A 21,499-nucleotide genomic window follows, 5' to 3' on the forward strand; every position below is an offset into this window, starting at 1 on the left:
AGCAAATTAAGCATAAAAAAATAGACAATAAAGGATAAAGATATTATATTCTTTTTTTTTATTTCTTTTCTTTTTTTGGGTGACACGCATGCGCCAGTGTCCCTTCCCACGATACGCCCCTGGTTAGTAGTTAACATTTTTAATGAAGTTTAAAGGTAAAAAGTTAAGTACTTTTATTTTAAAATATTTTAAAATTTGTTCTTCTAATTAAATTATATGAAAAGACTAAATTAGTAGTACTATAACAAAGCTAAAATGAAATAACTTAGATGTAAACATAAACATAACACAGCTAGAAAATCATTTTTATAAGTCAGTTAGTCTTTAGTAACACGGCTTAGTTTCAAAATATTTTGAATGATTTTAACTAGATATTTATGCACTTTTGAAGTTTTATTATATCTAAATTAAATTGTGAATACATTAAAGTTACAACGTTAAAATAGAGAAGAAATAAGTTATTAGTTTTCATACGCCTAACTTAAATTGTCTTAAAATAAGTACTTTTTTAATTGGCTGACGTTTTTTATTTGAGCTCATATAAAATAACGTAAGTTTGCTAACTAGTTGTTTTTTTTTTGTTTTCACATTTATGAGTAGAGGAAAAGTAAACAAATAATAAACGGTTATTGCGTAACAATAAGTAGTTTAAAATTAGAGCCTATTTTATTGTATATATATAAGTGGTCCCGTGTTGTAATGGTTATCACACTGGACTTTGAATCCAGTAATCCGAGTTCAAGTCTCGGCGGGACCTCATTTTGTTTCTTCCAAAACTAGTAACAAAATAAGAAATTTACGCTTATTCAATATTGATTAGATATTATATACGAATTAGAGAGTATTTGTTCATAAACAAATAATTAATACATGATTACTATTAAAATAATAAAGGAATAACTTTGTTACTAATAAACATAGTAATTTTATTTCCACTGTAAGTTTAAATTATTTTACTGGAAACTTTTAACTTTGTTTTTGGAAAATTTTGCATAAACAAAGTTTTAATTTATAAACAGACATTTATCTTTTTCACACAAAAACATTTTTCTAAGTTATACTATGTTATTAGAAAAAAAAAAAAAACTAGTTTGCATTTGATCAAGTTAATTAGGTTTTTTATTTATATTGTCTGTATATTATAACACAAAAAACTTCTTTATAAAAAAGTTAGTCTCTAAGTTTATTTTGCTTACATTATAACCCTTGGTTTTTTTATAAACAAAGATAATTGATTGATTATTTTGATATTGCTTGACTTTTATTATTGAATGATAATAAAAGTAACAAAACTGAAGCCTGACAGGGAACTTGAACACCTGACCGTTGGATTAAAAGTCCAACGCTCTACCGACTGAATAGCCAGGCTCGCACTATTTATGAAATTGCAATCGTCGTACATTATTACGAATAATAACTTAATTTTGTGACGTAATAAATGAGCCTATTTGTTGTGATAACATAAAAGACTAGTTTTTACATGTTTTTATTTTTTAAATATTTTAGTAAAATCTGCTATAAAGTACTGTTTAAATTTAAAGCTAAAGGTAATTTTGAAAAACGAATTAAAGTATGTACTACTAATTAAATATTTACCAAAGTTGCATAGCTGCAAATAGTTCTAACTTGTGGTTTTGAATACTTAATTTAATAAAATAACTAACAAATAGTTTATGAATTTTACGTTGAAAAGTTAAAGATAATAAGAAAACAAATTTATTTATAATTTGAATAGTTAAATATTTTAAGTTTTAAATAGCTTTAATTTTTTATAATATACTTAACAAAGTATTAAACTATACAGTAATAAAAAATATTACAAAAGGTACAGCACTGTAAGGTTAAATATTAAAAACATGGTCTAAACTTGTAGCAAAAAAAATACAAACAATTGCAATTTGTAATCATTTTAAATAAAAGAAATACTACAATTGCAACTTGTAATAATCTTAACTACAATTACAATGTGTAATCATATTAAATACTATAACTGAATTGTTTAATTCTTTTAAATACTACAGTTCCACGGTTAAGGAAATTGTTCTAGTAAATATAAAAACTATCAAAAATAAATAAAACTAATTGTTCAACATATTTATTTAAATATTATAACCTATTAAACAGTGTAGATATTAATCAAGCTATAGTTTTACAACAAAGCATTTAAATCTTTAAAAACTTAATTTCAACCTTTTTCATAATTCAAAACTTACAGACAAGTAAATAACAAAAAAGTAAGTTACTATGAAAATAACTTTTTTTTTCAATTAATACTTAATATGTTAGTTTAGTAATAGATTCGGTTACATATAGACTAGTTTTACAACTTAAGTACTAATTAATATTAAAAAGCTAAGGTACTAAGTTAAAACGCATCATAGTTTTTATGATATTTTTTTCATTCAGTTAATGAATATTTTATAGGTAATAAGAAGTTTAATTTATTTTTATAATATTACTTTTGTGTATCTTAGTAATATTTGGACGGGTCAAACATGCAACTTTTGCACGAAGGGTTATTTTTCACGAGCATAAATAAATTAAAGTAAAATAAAAAGTAAAAAAAAAGTTGATGATAAAAAGTTAATTAAAATAAAAATACCGTTCAAAAGTAATGGTTAAAGGTAACCGTGATAGTAAACAAAAAAAAGCACGTGCAAAAGTGTCTTTGAGCAAAAGTTACCCTTTGGCATATTTGATACCTACCCTAGTATTATATCTAATGCTTCAGTATTATTAATATTGTCATCTTGAAGTATATAAACACAATTGTTATAATGTCAAAGAGTCTTCGTGGCGCAATCGGTTAGCGCGTTCGACTGTTAATAGAAAGGTTGGTGGTTTGAGCCCACCTGAGGACCTATTTTTTAATTGTAATAAGTAAAAGTGTTTCGTTTATTACGTATAATAATTTGTTTACGTTCAGGTGATATAAAGACTATTGATTTTTAAATTTGCTTCTAATAAAATTGTAGTTAAGAATAAACAATAAAAAGTTGGAATAACACAGCATTTATAAAGCCCGTGTAACGACGGTTTGACGTCATAATGTTTATATCAAAAACTAAAAGTCTAAAGCTTGAAAAATGTTTTTTAGATATAAAAGCTTATAAAAATTGTTTCAACGTATGAACGTTTTTAATATTCAAGTTGTTCATTGTTTTTGAAAAAAAAGATGTGTTTAAAGTCGTATGAAAATATAAAGTAACTGATGTGGATCATAACTCCAACTTAAAACGTGTTTATTTTTATTTATTAAAAATTGGTATAAACGGGTGTGTGATGACTCAAATCCTGACATTGGTAACAAAAATATATAAATTTTTTATGAGCTTCATTATAATCAAAATTTTCATTGCTGATCAAAAAATTAACCTTTTTTGGTGTTTTAAACTAATGGTAATAAATATAAAAGTACTTAATTGTTAGCTATTATAGAATTATATGTTACTTATTGTATTAGAACAAGCTTTAAAATAATTCTAATCCAAATTAATAGCTTTATCTATTAGCTTAATAACCGAAAGGTTCTTCGTGCACCAGGTCCTAGGACCAAATATTTTGAGCGTCTATTATAACGTTCAATAAACTATAGTTAACTATAGAAGTAAAGAAGTGTTGTATTTTAGTTACTTGCTGAAAAAGGAAAATTTTCTACATCAACTGATTTTTATTAAACAAAACAAGTTTTCATTCTAAACTAAAGCTTTAAAGACTATTTTTACGATTACTTGATAAACACAAACTAAACAAAAACATGTCCACGATGGGACTCGAACCCACAATCTTCCGGTTCGTAGCCGGACGCCTTATCCATTGGGCCACGCGGCCGGTCTTGCACCATCGTATTTAATCAATTATATAAACAAAATTATAATGCGGGCGTGAAATAATATTTTTTGTTACTGTTTTAAATATATTTAAGTAAAACAAGTCATAATTAAGTTACTTATTTACTCGAAACAGTGTTTTACCAGTTAATTCTAACTTTTCTTTTGTAAATGCAGCATTAAGAATTGAAGTGTTAGTAATTTTAACGGTTACATATTAATGTTTATAAATATACATTATTAACTTTAACTTATACGACTTTAAATTTTTACAGTTAGGTTTAAAAATAATTCCTTTTACTTCTTCTACAATTCCATAGTATGTTAAACACTTGTAAATTTTCGTAGTTAAGATTTTTCACGTCACAAAAAGTATTACTGACAAGTTTTTACTAAGAATTACTACATAATAATTGTATTTAATAAAAATATAAAAAGTAGCTAGCTTGTATTATCAAAGTAATTTTTTTTAAACTTATAAGAAAAGTACACTAGGAGTTTAGAAACATGAAAACCTTTTTACTTAAATTAAGCATTATCTTACAAATTTTTCATAAATTTAGTTATTTTGATCAGAATTTTAAAAATACTCGAAATAAAACTAAGGCAACAACAAGGTTCTTTATGTAAGGTGTTTAACAGTAAAAAAAATCTTTCACTAGTAAACTGTTTAGTTCATGTTGTCTTATTAACTTATAACACGGTCCTTGATAAAAAAATTCTGAGCTTTGAAATAATTAAAAAAGTTATGTTAATGCTAAATTAAATTATGTGCTTATGCAAAGCAGTAATAACTATATTCACATAAAACTAAATTCATAACATCTTTTAAACATAAAACGTAAGTAAATTATTTTGCAGATTACTTAACCAGTATTAACTTAATCGTATACAAGATATAGTAAAAAAAAACGTTGTTCATAAAATTTACATACATATTACTTACTTTGTTTTTGTTTTATTATCTAATTATTTTCTTTTTTGATCTTTTTAGAAATAATTTGCTTTTAATAGTTTTATTTGACGATAGTTTCTGTTAATACTTTACACACAAATATTTTAAAGACACAAACATATTTAATTTTGTTATGTTCTTTATAAAGTTTACGCAAAATTTTACTAACAAAGTCACGATTAATCATGATAAATATTATGCGAACCATAAAGCGTTTATTATAATTTCTGCTTACAGTAGTGCGTGAAATTAAGCATATTTTTAACAGATTACTTACATACAATGCATCGAATGATTTTATAAACTCAATTTGTTACTAGAAAAGTTAACTTTTTTTTGTTAAAGCTTCGTTTTTTATTAAACTTTTTTTTTCTAAGCAGTTTAGTACAAATGCAGTATTAATTTCAAATAGATCTAACATATTGTTAAAAAACAAATTCAAGCTAGAGGGCTACTTTAAATTTACATTTTTTTCGACTTAAAACACTGTATAAACGTACAAAAATGAGAACATTCGCAACTGATGCAGTTTTACTATCAAAACGTATAAAAAAGTATATAATTGTTTTAAACTGAATCAATAACAGTGGGGACGTAGCTCAGTGGTAGAGCGCAATATTGAAACTTTTGAGTTACTTATTATTTGAATAAAATTTTATTTTACTAAAAAACTTAAAACTTTAATATCTGTTTATTATAAGCTTTTTAATACAGGATTGCCAAATATTTTGGTAAATTTCTTTTAGGTTTTCTGATTTATTTCGGAATATTAAAAATGTTTTTGTCTTTTTTTAGTATAGAATAAAAGTCAAGGTTTAAAAACTGTCTTAAATAGTATAACAATGTTAAAAAGATACTATAAAGCTACTTTACATATGTTTTTCAATAAAATTCAATAATTCAAGAGTTTTTGGGAACCCTGTGAATATCTAGCTTAATCCGTAATTAAAATTCTACTGATGCTAATAAAAAAAAAATTAATTAACTTCAGTAACTGTTAGATAATTATAAACACTTTTAACTTTAGTTAGTTTTTAAAGTATTTGCAATATATTGTTTCTCATTATCTAATTAATCCTTTTACGAACTAAAAAAAGTTTACTTATGCGCTAGCTTATAAAATTCATAAACGTATCATATTTCGACTTAGGTTTACAGTTATTTTTTGACAAACAGGTATAGTGATATTTAATATAAGTTGTGTAGCTGGTATGTTTAATACAGAGCTTTAAAGAAGTAAAAGATATGTTCTCTGAAATTTTCAAAGAAAAATTTTAACGTAGTTTAGATCAAATAAAATCATAAGTATAACTTATTTATTATAAAACACAAAACCTTGCTAATGAAAAATTAAAAAAATGCTGTAACCAGAATTCGAACCTAGGTTGTCACGGCCACAACGTGAAGTACTAATCACTATGCGATTACAGGAAGAATGTAGCAGAGGATGGTTTCGATCTATCGACCTCTGGGTTATGGGCCTAGCACGCTTCCGCTGCGCCACTCTGATGTTTGACATTATCACTATTTGCGATTCTACACTCTAAACGGAATGTGCATCTAAGAAAATTCATAGCTACTTGCTTGCTTAACTGAGTTATATCAGTAGAAAGTTAACAATAAATTACAAGCTTACTTTTTTTCTAGTACGTTTTACTACTGTATGTAAGCATTAATGTCTATTAAACTATTAATACTTTTAAAACAATTGTTCTTTATTGAGAACTTTTATTTAGCTGTTATTATAGCTGTTGATGGTCATTTAGTTAAAATAAGCAAAAATCAAATAAATTTATTAGTTCTATATAAACAAAAAACTTATAGTTTTCAACCTTTAAGAATTTTTAAGTATTTAATCTGTGAAATTTAAAATAAAAAACTAAACTATATAAATGTGTTAAGACAAAGTTTTAAACTACAAAGTATTTTAATACAAATGATGTAATAAAACAACTTTAAGCGGCTTCCTTAATAAAGTATAAAACTTTTAAATACTGCTTAAACATAAATTTAGTTTAATAATGCTGTTTATTTAAAAATAGATTACTCATCTAACTGGCTTTAACTGCTGTCAGTTACTACTAGCTTTAGTTCTAAATTGATAATTTTAAGCTTCTTGTTCTCATCGTAGTATTGAAAATAAAACACCTCTTATTTTAGTAAAAAATGTCTTATTTTAAGTAAAAGAGAGTATTTTTAAAGTATTTAGCTCATTTTATTATAAGATTTCAATAATAAAAAACCAATAAAAACTTTTTTTTAAATTAGAAAAAAAAATCTTTTGACTTATATACTGTATTCAGTAAAAAAAGGTCTTTTTTTGTTGTGACGTATTTTTTCTTATTTTAACAATTTTTGTTGTTGTTTTTAAACTTTTTTTTATATGTAAAAATACTTATAAATACATAATAAATCATTACTAATTACTACCAACCATAAGTCTACCTCTATAAATACATACAATGATTTAGATAACTTTTTTTGTTTTCTATCTGAAGATCTGCTACGCAGTGAAACTTAGTTGTACCGAATAAACTAACTGAACACAAACTTTGTTTCATTGTATTCTCTGTTCTTCAACTCGATGTATAAATCTGCATGTTTGAAAAATTTTTTGAATAAACGAAATAATAAAAAATTCAAATCAAAGTTATTTAAAAACGGAAGTGTCTTAGTTTAAAAATAGGGCCCGTCCGGAATTTGAACCTGGGACCTCCCGCACCCTAAGCTGAAATCATACCCCTTAAAAACGGCCACTTATTCAAATTCAGACAGTTGTATTTATAAATTCTCTTGTTTCTGTAACATTATAATGAAATATTTAATGATATTTTAAAAATTATAAACTCAAAAACATTTTTAGAATCTGTTTTAAACTATCTAACCAATTTTACTATCTTATCGATAAAAGCAATTAGAGTTATACTAAACTTAAATAAAAAATGTTAGTACTTAACTTAAGTCTTTTATAAATAAATGCTGGTTCTAGTTTTTACATGATACCATTTTTAAAAACTTGATTTACTTTAAAGATAAATTTAAACAACTTGTTTTAATTAAGGTTTTGTAGAAAAAATAACCTACTGGTATTAACTTAAACAGTCAACTAGCATAAGTAGTTAGAATATCATAGACAGTCGATTCTAAAAAGTGTAGCAGCAGTGGGATTCGAACCCACGCCTCCGAAGAGACTGGAGCCTTTATTCATTTTATTTATCATCTTTTTTAAATATTTTTGAAAATTTTTGTTAAAAAGTAAGCCATTCTCAAAATTTAAGGTTACTGTTTTATCTTTATCAATGTGATATAAGAGAGGTATTGAAGTACTAAACTATAAAAAGACATATGGTGCCTACCCCTACTCTTTATTTTATGCAATAATTAATAACTCTTATATCTAACATAGCTAACTAATAAACTTTAACTTTAAAACCTAAAAAAAAGTATAGTTGTAAAAAAGAATCTTTAAAATGTATCCTGTTGGATTTTGGTTAATTTTTAAAATGATACCAAGTAAATTTTTTTAATACTTTGTATGAGTTAAGTTGATTTTTAAGCTCTGTAAAAACTTATACTTGTTTAGTTATTGTCAATATATCAGTATACATAACAAAACAAGCTCAATTGTTATTTCGTCATAAGTACACCAAAGTTAAAAGTAGCCAATATAGTTGTCTAAATTTGTTAGTTGTTGCTTCAGTATTTAAACTAAAAATTTTGGTTTGTTATAATAATACTCATTTTTTGTTTGTTATTTATTTAAAACATTACTAACCTTAATCCATTTGCGTTTATTTAGCTTTTTCTACATCGTTTAAGGTTAGTAATGTTTTAAATAAATAACAAACAAAAAATGAGTATTATTATAACAAACCAAAATTTTTAGAATAACGGGAATTTTTTGATGGAATGCTACATTATTTTAAAATAGTCCATTTGCGTTTATTAAGCTTTTTCTACATTGTTTAATTTACAATAATGTAGCATTCCCTTAAAAATGTCCCGTTTGAGCTAAAACATGTTATATTGTTGTGTGATTTATTAAACAACTTTCAATTCAGAATATTTAAAACTGTATATATTTTTGGTGACGCAATAATGACTGCATTGCTTGGAAATATTTTGGTATGCTTGTCTGTAAGTTAAATAACAAATTGCTTAAAGTTAATTTCTCTATTAGCTTGTCAATAAAAATAAAGGTTAGTTTTATGTATGTTGTATAAAGAATTTACTAACTTTTAATGTTATCTTAAAACATAACTTTAATCGTAATTAAACTTTTGAAGCAGTATAACATACTAGTAGTAAACATCAATTTTTGACTACTGTTTTAAGTTTAGCAACTTTTTATAGTACTAAAAAGTTTACTCACATGAATTAGTTACATTTGTTTATCAAAATATATTTATTTGGCAAGTTAGTTAACCACGATTAAATTAAAAGAAAAAACCTGTTTGGTATATAAACATAAAGTACTAGCTCAATCTAAATTTTTGCTAATGCTTTTTAAGTGGCACATTTAACTACTTTTGCTTATAGATAACAGATAACTAACACACTAAACAAAATATTTAGTTTAAGTTACACGAAAATATGGTTATTAATTTTTAAATAAAATTTGAACAATTTGATAAAGATTGTAAATTATAAAAAATGACAAAACTTTGAAGGTTACCACTTATTTTATACTTTATGAAAAGAACAAATAGAGGACACTGTCCTTACAACCGTTAAGACTTTTTTTATTAATCAATATAAATAAACATCTATTTATGAATAACAAAACATAGAACAACTCTTAAAACTTTAAGGTACGCATTTCACGTTAGGTACGCACTTTTGTCTAGGTTTATAATGCATACTTTATCAATGTTCTTACTTTATTGAATTTATTTAAATAATCATGTTTAACTTTACAAAATCATGTTTGATGATACTAAATCATTTTTTTCTTAATTAAATCCTAATAGACTTTACTAAACTATTTTCGACTTTACTAATTATGTTTAGTTTTATAAAACTTAACTAAATTCTGTATGAATTTTTAAAGTCATTTTTAACTTAATTAAATGATGTTTAAATTTACTAAACAAAGTTTTGCTGAACTAAATAATATTTGAATATACTATATAAAAATTGATGATTAAGTAGATGATGTCTTACTCAACTAAAAGATGTTTAAATTTACTTAATAATACTTGACTTTTCTAAAAGCTTTTCGAACTTATTAAATCATCTTTGATTTGATAAATTATGTTTTACTTTTCTAAACCTAGTTTTTTATAACTAAATCATGATTGAATTTTGTTACTCAGAAGTAATAAAAGTTTTTATAGAACTCGTTCAAACCGATTAGGTTCTTACGAACATACTGTAAGTATTAAAGTGAGCTGTTTTTTTAATTAAATTAGCTACAGCTTAAGAGTAAAACACATGGTTTTGTTATTTTACAAATTACTATTGTTTTATTTTTCTAATCTCAGTTTTTAATAGAAACAAAGCTAGTTCAAGTAGTAAAAAATGCTTTGATTTTCATGTTTACTGCTAGATTGCTTCACCAACCTTAAATAACATAAAAATTATTTGGTTGACAAAAAAAAAATTGAAATTAATTAACTTACGGTACTTACTATATATTACATTTAATAAATTTAAATAATTTAAAAAATAATATTGAAATGCAAAATATCGATCCTGGTACTTTTAATATGCTAAACGAGCGCTCTACCATCTGAACCCCTTCTAATTGCAGACGATTCGTAGCGTTTGTAAACACATTGTTTGAATTATTACGTCATAAAACTGATACAATTTATTCAGACTGTAAAATTTTGTGTTCAGTATTCAATTGGGTATTGTTTTTATTTAAATAGTAGATTAAAGTTTATACTCGTTATTGCTATATTTTTTTATTTTAAACAAACTACTTTATAACGTCATAAACTAAGTAAATGCTAGAGGTTATAGAATTAGCATTAGCGATATACAAAACCTAGTTTTTATAAAAAGCCGTTTTTTTCAAGCTGTTTTTTTAAATTGATCATAAAAGTGATTGCAAAAGCTTAACTTAAGCTATTACTTAGTAAGGCACTTTTTTGATAATAATTTCAGTATTTTATTACTTTTGCACGAGTTGCCACATTAGTACTGGTGATTCTTTAAAACAGAGTGTTTAGCAAATAATTCTTAGACGGTTGTTTTTATTTATCTGTTTATTTATTCGTACCTATAGACTTATTGCTAATATTCATGTACTTTGTTTTGCGTAAAAGATAATAATTTAGATTTTATAGCTTTAGATGTTTAATTTATATGTTAAGCTTGTTTGCAGATGATGCCAACATCTTTAGTCAGTCAAATACTTCATTACAACTATCTTTAGATAATATTTACATATGGTTTAAAACAAGAAAGCTAAACTTAAATCCTAGCAAATGTAAAATTCTAACCATTAACAAAAAAAAATCTTCTCCTACTGACCTCTTAATCAATAACATCAAGTTACCAGAAGTTAAAGTTTTGAGATTTTGGAATTTATATTTCCAAAGATTTAAAATGGAATGAACATATCAACTATTTATATAAGGTTGCACAAACTACATGTTAACAAATATTGAAAAGTTTTAAAACTAATTCTGCTTCAATTCTGGCAAAACTATTTAAAACATACGTTCGCCCTAAACTTGAGTTTAGTACCCAAATTTGGTCCCCCCATTTAAAAAAGGATATTAATAAAACTGAATCTGTGCAAAGGAGTTTTACCCGTCATATTTGTAGTCGTTGCAACATATCTTACACATCATATAATGATAGAATGATTAAATTTGGCTTGGAATCACTGGAATATAGAAGATGGGAATTTGATCTATTAACTCTTTACAAAATTATCAATGGCAAATATAAAAGTTTTTTTAACCAGTTTTTTAGTTTTTCCCAAAAAAATATCAACTAAGAGGAAATAATTTGAAAATAAAATATAAACATGATTTTCAAAACAGTCAGTGGCAATGTGCATTTTTTCACAGAGCAAAAGCTATGTGGAACAGATTACCTCAGGATATAGAATCTTGTGAGGGGGTTGAACAATTTCGTTTAAAGCTAAAAAAATTTGATTTAAATACAATTAATACCAGTAAAATTCACTAACTTTCCACTATAAACAAAAGAAAAAAATATTCTTTTCCCTACGCCTCCCCCCTACAAATTATTAGTTTACTTATTTATTTTGTAATAATGAATTTTGTTTTATAAGCGATGATTTTAGACAAACTTCTTTATTGTGTGTACTAAGTAATATATAAGTTTGAATTTTTTGAATTGAATTTTTAACTTAGTTCATTTGTATATCATATTTTGTTTAATTTTGTGTTTTCATTTAAATTATGTTTATATATATATATAATTTATCTTAAAGTTTTGAATATAAGTCTATTTTCTTTTCTCTTTTTGTGTGTACTGTTTAAGTGGCTCAGGTTTTAATGCCTGAGTCCAAAATTGTACAATAAACAATATAATAATAATAATAATAATAATAATAATAATAATAATAATAATAATAATAATAATAATAATAATAATAATAATAATAATAATAATAATAATAATAATAATAATAATAATAATAATAATAATAATAATAATAATAATAATAATAATAATAATAATAATAATGATAATGATAATGATAATGATAATAATAATAATAATAATAATAATAATAGTAATAGTAATAGTAATAGTAATAGTAATAGTAATAGTAATAGTAATAGTAATAGTAATAGTAATAGTAATAGTAATAGTAATAGTAATAGTAATAGTAATAGTAATAGTAATAGTAATAGTAATAGTAATAGTAATAGTAATAGTAATAGTAATAGTAATAGTAATAGTAATAGTAATAGTAATAGTAATAGTAATAGTAATAGTAATAGTAATAGTAATAGTAATAGTAATAGTAATAGTAATAGTAATAGTAATAGTAATAGTAATAGTAATAGTAATAGTAATAGTAATAGTAATAGTAATAGTAATAGTAATAGTAATAGTAATAGTAATAGTAATAGTAATAATAATAATAATAATAATAATAATAATAATAATAATAATAATAATAATAATAATAATAATAATAATAATAATAATAATAATAATAATAATAATAATAATAATAATAATAATAATAATAATAATAATAATAATAATAATAATAATAATAACAATAATAATAATAGTAATAATAATAAAAAAAAAAATAATAATAATAATAACAATAACAATAACAATAATAATAATAATAATAATAATAATAATAATAATAATAATAATAATAATAATAATAATAATAATAATAATAATAATAATAATAATAATAATAATAATAAGAATAATAATAATAATAATAATAATAATAATAATAATAATAATAATAATAATAATAATAATAATAATAATAATAATAATAATAATAATAATAATAATAATAATAATAATAATAATAATAATAATAATAATAATAATAATAATAATAATAATAATAATAATAATAATAATAATAATAATAATAATAATAACAATAACAATAACAATAACAATAACAATAACAATAACAATAACAATAACAATAACAATAACAATAACAATAACAATAACAATAACAATAACAATAACAATAACAATAACAATAACAATAATAATAATAATAATAATAATAATAATAATAATAATAATAATAATAATAATAATAATAATAATAATAATAATAATAATAATAATAATAATAATAATAATAATAATAATAATAATAATAATAATAATAATAATAATAATAATAATAATAACAATAACAATAACAATAACAATAACAATAACAATAACAATAACAATAACAATAACAATAACAATAACAATAACAATAACTATAACTATAAGAATAACAATAACAATAACAATAACAATAACAATAAAAATAAAAATAACAATAACAATAACAATAACAATAACAATAACAATAACAATAACAATAACAATAATAATAATAATAATAATAATAATAATAATAATAATAATAATAATAATAATAATTATTATTATTATTATTATTATAATAATAATAGGCTAGAAATATAAATGAAGGGCAAAAACCTAAATATTATCATAAGGGTTATTTGGGCAAAACTGTTGTTTATAAATCTTTGAAAAATAATACTATTTTAATGAATATTTTTAAAATAGTTAAAACTTGATTTCTTAACAACATTTCTCAAAGTATCAAAATTATAAAAATTAGTAGCTATATTGCAAAACAGTACAATACATAAATTGTAGACACTAATAACTGTTATGTATAAAAAAAAAGCCAAATGTTTATATAGCTCCACACTTAATAAAAAATGAGTTTTATTTAAATCAATGGTGAATGTTTGTCTTAAATTTACCAAATCATAACACTTTAATAAAACTTAAATGTATATATATATATATAATTTATGTATGTTTCTATATATATATATATATGTGTGTGTGTGTGTGCATATGTAACACAAACCTATGTAATTAGTTACGAATCAGTAGAATTTAAATTTATAAAACTTGTTAGCAGCCATAGAAACGAGTCGGGGTGGCCGAGTGGTTGAGGCGATGGACCACTAGCCCTTAGCGCTCTGCACGCGTGGGATCGAACCCCGTCTCTTTCGTTTCTTTTTGAATTTACTCCCAATAAGTCTTTATACATTGTATCTACAAACTGACTTTGTTTCACTGTTTAAAGAAATTTATATTTTAACGTTCATTTCAAAACCAAAATCGAGTTTGCTTTCTGTTTAATGAGTTCGTCTCTTTTACTTTTATAAAAATTATAATAAGGTTACTTTTCTCCTTATCACCCATTTAAAAATAGAACCTGTGCATAATCATCACTAACAAAAATTTTAACCCTACATGATTATTTTGTAAAATTAATAAACATTTATTCAAATCAGTTTTAAACAAAAACAGTTTAGAATTTTTTCTTAGTTTTGATCACTACTTTGTTTCTTAATACAATAGTTGTTACATTTTTCAGTGTGTTTTATAAATTAAAAAAAAAAAAACTTCAGGACAGAATTTTATTCAAATAATTTGTTATGTAAGCGTTCAAAATTTACATATAGTCCTCTTTAAAAATAGTCTTTGTACTTCAATAAAATATTATTTTTGAATCAACATAATTAATCAATTTAAAAATACTCTTCAGTACTTATAGAATACAGCGTACTAAACCAAAGTGTTAAAAGTGATCAGAAGTGGGACTCGAGCCCACGCCCACATTCGTGGACCAGAACACTCTGCATCGCATTAAGATGAAGCGTTACGCTTGAGTCTGGCGCCTTAGACTACTCGGAATATCTGACTTACGTTTGAGTTCGATTATGACGGTTTATAAACGCAATTGGCATGTAAAAGCTTTACATATAAAACTTCAAACCGCTAACATTTTTTGATATGTAATTCATTAGTTATTATGAAGACCTTTACAAAGCTGCTTAGACTAAATATCTTAATTTTGCTATTGATTAAATTTACTTTATCAATCTTAAATGATTTTTTAACTCTTATAAGATCTAGTACTATGACTTTTTTTTTATATTTACTTTTAAATGTGTAATTTGGCTTAAATGTATTAGTCTGACAGTTTTTCAACAGAGCTACTTAATAAATTCACTAAATTTTAATAACATCGAATAAGTTTTTTTTGAATATTAACTTAAAACCAAATAAATCGATAAAAATATGTAAATAAATACAAATAAAAACATTAAAATTATGTAAATAAATACGAATAAAAACATTAAAACACATACAAATACTTTTATAAAAGTTAACATAATTAAGTACTTACGAACATATATAAGTTGTTACTTTGAAAAATTTAGTGTTTAATAATCTAATTTAACATTTAGTTTTGTTATTGTAACAACTATTTTGTTTTGATTTAATATAATAAAGAAATTCCAAAGTTTTGATAATTTATAAAAAACCAAAGAACAAGTTTAGAAATTGTTGCAAAATTTATTGTGCTACAACTACGAAACTCATAAAAAGACCTACAAAACTAATTAAAACACTTAGTAGATATATGGTTATCCCTTACTATTGGAACATAACTGACCAGTATTTATGCAATAAAATATTCGAACTAAATAAAACTAAGTATATTTCGAGTAGTTCTCAACAGCAGAGTACATCAAAAAAGAAGGATAGCATAGTTAAAGTTCTCAATGCATCTAAACATTTGTCCATTGTAGAAAATTTGGTAAATAACTGAACATGTGCAAACAGTTAATCCAAAATCTAAAATTTTAAACTTTAACTTTCTGATTTATAATCTACAATCAGTTTTTATGTAAAATAGTAGCTTTATTCAATTAAATTATTATTTTGTTTAACTTAATTACATACTTACATAAACCTTGCTTGTGATTTATGCTACAAAAACTTAAAAATGTTTCATAACTTTGATTTAAAAACTATTAAAAAATTAGAAATTATTTAAACAAACTACTTTCATAATATGTATACATTGTACAATACGTTAAACTTGTGAATAATTTAATTCAAATGTAGTATTTTACTAATTTTCTTTTTTTTTATTTAATATTTAAACCATTTAGTTGTGTAAATGAGAAGTTGTTTCACAGTATTTGTCATAAATTATTTAATTTAGACACTAAACTTCACATATAACAATATTAAAAAAAATAAAGATAATGTTAACTGTCGTTGCTACTTTTAAAACATATTTGATTCAGCATTATTAGTAGATGATATAAGACTAATTAACTTGTGTTTTATTTTCAACATTTGAAAAATATTAAAAAACAGGAAATAGTCTTTATCGAAGTCATTTTTGATTTTTAGCAATAGTTTTGCGTTTGAAGTAAGAATTCTGTTTCCCTGCCAAAGTTTCGCAACTGGGCATAGTAATTATTTTTGTCTTGTCAATACCTGATATTATAACTGCATCATACGTTACTATAGGTGAACGCTGAACTTCAATTACTAGACTGAAATTTTTTCCCGTGCACGACACTGATCTGTTACTCCTTGGCAAGACGATTGCCCTCAAAACTTCTGTGTTATAACTCGAAGAAGGCCTGTAGTCAATCAAAATTGACTTTGCTTCTTTTTTATGCTCGTTCTTTGGCCAGACGATCGCCCTCGGAATTTCAGTGCTAGTAGATGCTTTTCGCTCGTCTAAGATGACTGCATTATGCATTATCTAGCTCGCTACTTCGTTCACGAACTTATCAGAAAGACTTTTGCGAATCGGTTTTTTGCAAAGTAGTTGTGACGTCATCACTCGGTGTGACGTCAGCGTGCTAACGTTATGCGGTTTTAGAGGCTAAATTGGCTTCCAATTTGCGTATTCTTTGCCTTGTGTTGCAAATTTCCCTAGCTAAATTATTTTTTACTTATTCAAACTCCTCCCTTTACAGGTTTTCGGTTTGCGGTTGTGGAACTGGTCGCCTAAATTTCTCACAAATTTTCGTATGTGTTACGTAAAAATGATTTTAAGTAAACAAAATTTCAGTCCTCAAAACTGGTTTAACTAAAAAAACTTGAAATAATTTTTAAGGTAATATACTAGAAAATGAGATGAACACAATGGGTGTTTTTTTTATGGGTAAGCTAATCGATAAAATTAAACCTACAAAAGTTTTTAAACCATTTAATTACGAAAAAAATTTAAATAAATACAAACTTAAAACAAAAGTGAAAATATGTTAGTTAATAAATTGTTAATAATTTTTCTTTTCCATTTAATGCTATTTGCGTAATTAATTTAAGTCTTTCTTCCTCAATCAATATTGATTCCGCTCTGTAGAGTTCGCTTTGTTTACATCATTTCAAAACTTTAAAACGAACGATTAAAAAGTAAAAAGTTGGTTTTAAATAAAATGGTTGCAGGTTATTAAATTCAGTTTAAATTTATAATATAGCTTAAAATACACTAACTTAAGGTAGAAATTTGTTATCATACGGACAATATAATTCATATTTCTTACTTTGGTTAAACATATAACACATTAAGTACACAAGACTTACTGCAAATAGTTTTTTTTATTGATTATTGCATATAGAACATAAACAAACAAAGCTCAAAGAAAAATTTAGGACAATTATACAAAAAAAGTTTATAAAAACGTAACGTAAGATATAAATGGACAAAACTAGTATTTAATAAGTTAAAGGAAAAATTCTGGACACGAGATTGCTATTGTCATTTAAGAAGCAATTGTATTTCTTGTTTACATGCATTGGTCTTGTAAGACTATTTCTACAAAGAATTTCCTTTTAAGAACACGTTCATAACAGCCCAACCTCTTCAGTGTTTTACAAACAAACTTTCTACAGTATACGTGTTTACCACTGCTTTTACTAGGACTATCGGAAGCGTTTATCACAGCGGCCTGTAACTTTTTAACGAAGCTTTTTTCCAACACAACTTCATCTCTAAACAGCTTCCAACTGAGCTCTAGAAGTTCGTCTTCTTTCTTACTTTCAGGGAAGTTGTTTATCCAAATGTCCAAATGCATCAAAAGTCTGCGACAGTCACGAATTGCAGACTGAAAAACACGCCATTTTTTAGCAAACACACTCAGCAGTTCAGTTTTTTCAACGCTTTTCAAGCCGAACAAAACGTGGTTTTTTAGATGATTGCAAACTTCATCTTTAACCAAGTTGTATATATCTTTAGCTTGTTTAGGTTTACCATCGAAGCTGACCTTAAATATGTAAAGATCATAATCACTCAACTGTTCATCAGAAAAATTTCCTTTCAAGCAAGTACTTATACCTTTTTTCAGACTTTGAAGTACTCTATAGTGCCTGTACTCGTCTATGACAGTAGGAAGATTATCTGTAAAATTAAAACTGACTTGCTGATCTACATTTGGCGGCTCAGTAGTTTCCATAAGCACTTTTTCGCAGTAGTTTAATTTTTTAAGAATTTCACAAGTTATGTACGCGTCAGCGCATATGTTTGATGCATTTGAGAAGTTATTCAAAGCTGAACTTATTTGCTTAACAAAGCCTTTTTCTAACACAATTTCTTCTCTGAACATTGTCCAGCTTAGATTTTTAAGGCTCTCTTTTTTATTATTTTCTGCCCAAATATCCAAGTGCTTAAACTTGTCAGAAAAAACTTTAATCTTAGATACAAAGTCTTCCCAGTTTTGAACAAACTCAGATAACATGTTGGTCTTCTCAACAAGTTTTAACTTAGACAAAATATTGTTTAGGAGATGATTGCGAACTTCTTCCTTAAACATGACGTAGAAATCTTTACATTTACCATAGATTGGGTACACGTAGCTATCAAATAACATGTTGTCGGCAGCATCAGTAAACTTCAAATCCGATAAACTTCCTTTTAGATGACGCCTCATAGCCCGTCTGAGACTTTTCAGCACTTCACTATTACTGGGAAGTTTGTATCTTATAAATTCAGGGCGTAAGCTCTCTTTTTTGCAAGCGCCATCGTATCCCTTAATCGCTTCAACCTGACGAGTTTTAAGCACCACTGAACCATAGTAGTTTGATATTTCTTCACAAGTAGGTTTCTTGTCAGTAAAATCTGTTATATTTTTGTTAAGCACATCAGTAGCGTTCACCAACGCTGAACTCAAGTTTTCAGTGAACTCTCTTTTGAACAAAACTTCTTCTTTGATAATTTTCAAACAGAGCTCCTTAAGACCGTACTTTTTATTATTATCTGTTGAGATCTCCAAGTGTTCGAATAGGTCAGAAAAAACACCAACCGTGGATTCAAAAAGTTCCCTTTTTTTAAGATATCTAGACAATGTTTTGCTCTCTCCGACATTTTTAAAATGAGAAAGAATATCATTAATTAGATGTATTTGCACTTCCTCTTTAATATTGCTGTACAAGTTTTCATCTTTCTTGTGACGAATGCATTCATAAACTCTATACCACATGTCACCATCACAACTAAACTTCTTCAAGTAATGCTTCACTGCTTGTCTAAGCATCTCGACAACTCTTTTATGTCCGGATTCGTTTGTTTTTGGCTTAGGATGCAAATAAGCACTTTCAGAATTGTTAGGATCTCCTTCTTTAGAAACAATCTCACCAGATTTTTCGTCTGCAGAAGATTTTTGCTCAATCATTTTAAATAAAAACTAGATAGCTGCAAAGTTACTTTATCATAAAGCTTTAAGTAGTTTGATGTTGTAAAAGTTTTAAAAAAAGTACAGAAAAGAAACTTTTGATATAAATCTTTTGTTTTTATTATGTGCATTTGAAGAAGATAGACATAAATTTTACTTGTGTATATATAAATATATATATAACAAATATATATATATATATATATCGTATATATAATAGCAAAGACTTACGGCATAAGATTAAAATAAGAAACATCGATTAGAAATTTCAAGATTTAATGAACTAACTTTATAAACTGAAAATTTCAATTTAGCACTTGCATTATAATCTTAAAAAGTATATTAAGATTTTTATACTAATAAAATTTCAATCCTGGTTTACTTTGTAAATACGATGAGCTTATATTAACTTGATAAAAAACACCATCAAGTTGTAAAAAGCTAAAGTGTTAACTTGCAAATAGGGTTTGTAATCTAACGGAATAACTTGCTGTATGTAAACAATCTACGCTTATGAAATTTTAACTTGTAAGATAGTTTTAGATCATTTACTAGGAGAGTATTGTAGCTATTTTTTCTTTTACTGCAGCAGTAAACTATTTAATCCTGTATTTAAAAGCTATTTCAGTAACATAATTCCTTATCAATTAATGATGAATTCAAATTCTTTTTTTTCAGTTTATTTTTTCTTTTAGAAGTAAGGTTTTTATGTTAAAGTTATGTTCTTTATTACTTATTTTTAAAACATATTCTTTAACTAAACTCTTTGTGTGCTTCATACTTACCAGATTAGAATAACATTTTCAGTTTTTGATTTTTTCATTTTTAAATATTTAGTATAGTTATAAAAAAAACTGTTAATGTTTTATAACCTTAGTCTGAGAAATTATGTTTCGAGAAGATGTCCTTTTGTTTAAAGTTTTCTGATATGTTTAAAAATGGATGTCTACCAGAAGTCCAGAAATGCTGCCTTCTGAATAACAATTAAACAAATATTTGTTTTAGCTAAAATTTTATGCTCGAGTTATTTTGTGGCGATTTATTTTAGAAATTTGGCAACTATACTGCAAAGTCATTATAGTAACTTTTAGTAAAATTTACTCATCTTTAGAGCGTTAACATTTAGTAGCTTTTAATTCTTAAACTATTTTATATTATTATTTTCTATTAAGTTTTATTTAAACTTTGTTTTGGTAATATTGTTTCTTATTTCTTTAAAATAGGGTATTTTTACACTTTTTAAAGAAATATTACGTTTAATTAATAAAAGAAACCTTAACAAATCAGTTAAATAACACTTTTACTGCTATTAAACTCTTATTATGGTGTTTAAATTCAAATTGCTTGTTTAATTAGGAGAATACTTATCTTTATAATGTCGCCTCATCGCATTTTTACTTTTAGAAAGTTTGCGAGGAGCCACCATATCGTACAATATTTTTTGGGTTTTACCCACAAACGGTCGCTTTAGTGAATCTGCAATTAAGCCCGCTTGGTTAAGATCACAACAGCGGTTTCTCGCAACTAAGCCTGCCTGATTAATCCTA

At 24.7% G+C, this 21,499-nt stretch overlaps 2 non-coding genes across 2 annotated transcripts; one reads left to right on the top strand and one right to left on the bottom strand.

Annotated features, from left to right (window-relative positions):
* Positions 1-685: 685 nt before the first annotated feature.
* Positions 686-757, top strand: Trnaq-uug (transfer RNA glutamine (anticodon UUG)). The gene has a single exon. It is a non-coding gene; the product is annotated as a tRNA-Gln (tRNA).
* Positions 758-3,758: 3,001 nt separating this feature from the next.
* Trnar-acg (transfer RNA arginine (anticodon ACG)) lies at positions 3,759-3,831 on the bottom strand. The gene has a single exon. It is a non-coding gene; the product is annotated as a tRNA-Arg (tRNA).
* Between the last annotated feature and the right edge of the window lie 17,668 nt (positions 3,832-21,499).

This window comes from Thalia democratica, chromosome 6, assembly GCF_965202585.1.
Source record: "Thalia democratica chromosome 6, ktThaDemo2.hap1.1, whole genome shotgun sequence".
Lineage (NCBI taxonomy): Eukaryota > Metazoa > Chordata > Thaliacea > Salpida > Salpidae > Thalia > Thalia democratica.